Raw genomic sequence first — 3,447 nt, forward strand, 5'->3', positions numbered from 1 at the left:
GCCGCCGCCGAGCCGCCCCGTAAGTGCCTCGCGGGACCCCTCGCCGTGCGCCCGGCCCCTGCCGCTCGGGTCCCGCCGCGGTGCCTGCCCGGGAGCGGCCGGGCCTGGCGCGCCCCGGGCGGCTCTCTCGGCTGGGCTCGGGCCGCTGGGCTCCGCGCGGCCACGCCGGGGCCTTGCGCGCGCACGGCGTTCTCCCCGGCCCTGCCCGGACGCGCGGGGTTCTCTTTGGTTTTGTTCAAAAAGCAAACCCGGAAACCAACTTCTCTTCGAAATGCATCCTTTGCCCGCGCCTGGCGCTTTTGTGGGAAGGAGACTGCGCTGGCCCCTCCCCCGGCGACCCTTCCCCGGGCTGGCGCGCGGGCCGGGCCGAGGACGCCGGAGGCCCCGCGGCGCCGGCTGGCCGGCCTGGGCCTGAGCGCCCGGGAGCCGTTGTGTGCGGAGTTGCACTTGGTGAGGCGCCTGCCGGCCCGCGAGTTGCCGGCTCGGGCACAATAAGTCGGGCCCCAGGGAGCCGAGGTTTAGGCGTCTGGCTCGGTATCTGCTGGGAGGGTAGGGCGGGGGGTGGGGGCTCCTCGCGGGACTGAAGCCAGGCTGGGGGGCTGGGGGTGTCCTGGGATGGGCTGCAGAGGGGCCGCGGAACCCCCGCTGCTCCTGATTGTGTCGGTGTTGGTCTTTTGTTTGCTTTGTGGTTGGAAGGGTTTTTGTTTTTTGTTTTTTTAAGGTAACTCAGAAGGCTGTAGGCTCCTGGGTGGAGAAGGCCGGCTGGGAAGAGACTCGCTGGGGGTGGGGCGGAGTGGGGAGGTGAGTACGCAGGATGCTGCTGGCTGTGTCACCTGACAACAGGTGTGCGAGAGGGTGCTCCCTACCCCCACTCCTGCAGGGACCACCGAGCACTCAAGGAACTGGTCAGTAGATTGCTTGAAAGATTCTCTTAGACAGGATGTTAGGAAAAATGTTTCCGAGTTTGAAAGTGAGAGACTTCTGTACATAAAGCTGAAACAAACCTTGAATTCAACAATTACAATTACCATAAAGTTCTTGTAAGATTTTAATGATCCAGTAAACACCATATAAGAATAGACAATTGGACGGCCATTCTTGCTAGCTTCCTCTTTTTTTTTCCACTTTTGTGGTTTGAGGTTTTACTCTGAAAGGTGGGGGGGGGGGTGCTTTGTTCCAAGGCTCCCTGCTCCAGGGAGTTGGAAATTTTTGAACAGCCTTAGATTTGGTTGGGAGACTCCAGTTGTAAATTAGGTGGAATCCACCTACTGCAAGCCACCTTTAGTGTACTAGCCTGTTCTCAGAGATGTTGTTAACTCCAAAACAGACACCTCATGCCCGCAACTGGAATTAATTCCCCTTGTACACAGTCAACCGAAGTTGGGCAGCAACATCTCAATCTTGCACAAGAGACTCCGATGAGGACGAGTATGTTTTTAAGCTTATTTTTTTCCTAAACATGACAACGGCAAAACTCCTAAGACTTCAGATTCTTCCCCACTTTAGTTTTACAAGGAGAGAGGGAAATCTCTGCAGTCTGTTCTTTTGTTTTCACCTGTTACCATTGTTAATGCTGATTCCTAGATAAGGCAAGGGGGGACATGCAAGTAAAAACTGTGAAAATTCAGGTAAGGATAGCTCACATTTTATTAAACTTTGAGAATCGTCTGGAACTTCACATGTGACATTCTAATACACAACCATGTCACTGGCTTGGTGTTTACCAAATGGGCCAGGGCCAGGGAGTGTGGGGACAGGGCTGCTGCAGTGAACAGCCCCAGCGGACGATATTCCCAGTGTGTTCTGTGGGAATGGTACACTTGGAGGGAAGTGCAGGTGGGGGTGGCACCAAGATCAGCTCCTGGAGGAGTGTAGGCTCTAACCTCACTTGGTGCTCTCTGCAGAACTGCGAGTGCTTGCCCAAGGACCCGGGGAAGGACAGACCGATGAAGGCGTATGTGTGTGTGTGTGTGTGTGTGTGTGTGTGTGTGTGTGTGTGTCTGCACTTCCCTGACACCCATTCCCTGAGGAATCCTCGCACATCCTTAATGCTTTGTTTTGGATCCATCATTTCTTCAGCTTCATCTCCTGTTACTTTTCCCTTCACCCCTCTGCTCCAACCTCACACTTACTGTGTCTGGACTATTTTGGGCATGCTTTTGCCTCAGGGCCTTTGCACTTGCTGTTCCGCATGCTTGGAACACTCCTTCCCCAGATACTCACGTGGCTTGCTCTGTGAATTTCTTCAGGTCTGTGCTTAAATGTTACCTTCTCCCGCATGCCTTCTCTAAAATTTGAAACCTCACTCCTATTGTCCTTCCCAGCCTTATTTTCCTCCACAGCATGTAGACCATCTGACATAACATCGTTCTTTGCCCAGTAAACTGCAAACTCCAGGAGGGCCGAGATTTTGCCTGTTTTGTCGACTGCTTCGCATCCGGCACCCAAATTGGTGCATGGCACAAAGTATGTCCTCAGCGCTTAACTGAATTAATGAATGCATGGATGGCATGTATTGGGCACTGCTCTGCAAACTCTGAAAGTAAAGTGTAAAGCACCAAGGTGAGGCGCAGCGTTTAGGTCCGCTTCTATGCCAGCGCAGCCCGCGGGCTGGGGGCAGTCTTTAATCACGTCCCTAATCCCCAGCAGCGGCAGGGTAAACTTCACTTCACTTTAACCCTCAGGGATGTGTATTATTATTCAAATTTAGTCCGCAGCTGGGTGGAGAGGTGGCCTCCCGCTCCACTCTTTGGAGGGAGCGAGTAGAGGGAAGGCCCCTATTTAAGCACCCGGCATAGGGCACTAATGCCTTCAGGCGACAAACCAATTTGGGAAGATAAGGATGGGCTTGGAGGCGGCCCCTTCTCTTACTGCTTGTCCGAAGTTTTTTAAAAAATGTGTGTGATGATAAAGAATCACTGTTTATGCATTAGTGAATCCCAGCTTGGGTCCAAAAGCGGACGTTTGCTGAAGCAAAGCAGCTAACCGCTCCCATGCGCAGAGCAGGTGCGGACTCACGGGCGAGGGGTTTGATGACGAAGCAGCCCGGGGAGCCGGTGTGCAGAGTCGGTCTCAGGGCAGACGGGGTGGGGGTGGCTCGTATCTAAAGGCAGCGGGGGCTCCAGGCGCGGGGGTCTGCATCGACTGGGAAGAGAAAAGTGATCGCTCGCAACAGCAACTGTGCCTCCCTCACCGGGTTAGTGGCAAGTTACTAGGCACGAGGTGGCGACAGTCCAGTGCTCACGGCCAGGCACACAGTAGGCGCTCACTCGAGACGCTGGGCTGGAGCGCGCCCTTGGAGAAGCGCCCCTCAGGGGACCTGATCCTCGTCAAGGACTTAGCTACGGGCGCTCCCCGGGATCGCGGTCGGACACTGCGTCCGGCGAGCTGCCGGTGCCGGGCTGCCGCGGGGACCGAGCGGCCGGCGCCGGGCGGAGCGCGGGGCTG

At 55.8% G+C, this 3,447-nt stretch overlaps 1 protein-coding gene across 4 annotated transcripts in view; it reads left to right on the plus strand.

Annotated features, from left to right (window-relative positions):
- Positions 1–3,447, plus strand: part of LOC105816031 (core histone macro-H2A.1) — a 70,354-nt gene continuing 66,907 nt past the window's right edge. For all 4 annotated transcript variants that reach the window (XM_012651333.1, XM_012651334.1, XM_012651335.1 and 1 more), the window contains exon 1: positions 1–19. The gene's annotated coding sequence lies outside the window, so the exon portion shown is untranslated. The remainder of the gene's footprint in view (positions 20–3,447) is intronic.

The sequence above is a fragment of the Propithecus coquereli genome, unplaced genomic scaffold, assembly GCF_000956105.1.
Source record: "Propithecus coquereli isolate 6110/MARCELLA unplaced genomic scaffold, Pcoq_1.0 Scaffold353, whole genome shotgun sequence".
Lineage (NCBI taxonomy): Eukaryota > Metazoa > Chordata > Mammalia > Primates > Indriidae > Propithecus > Propithecus coquereli.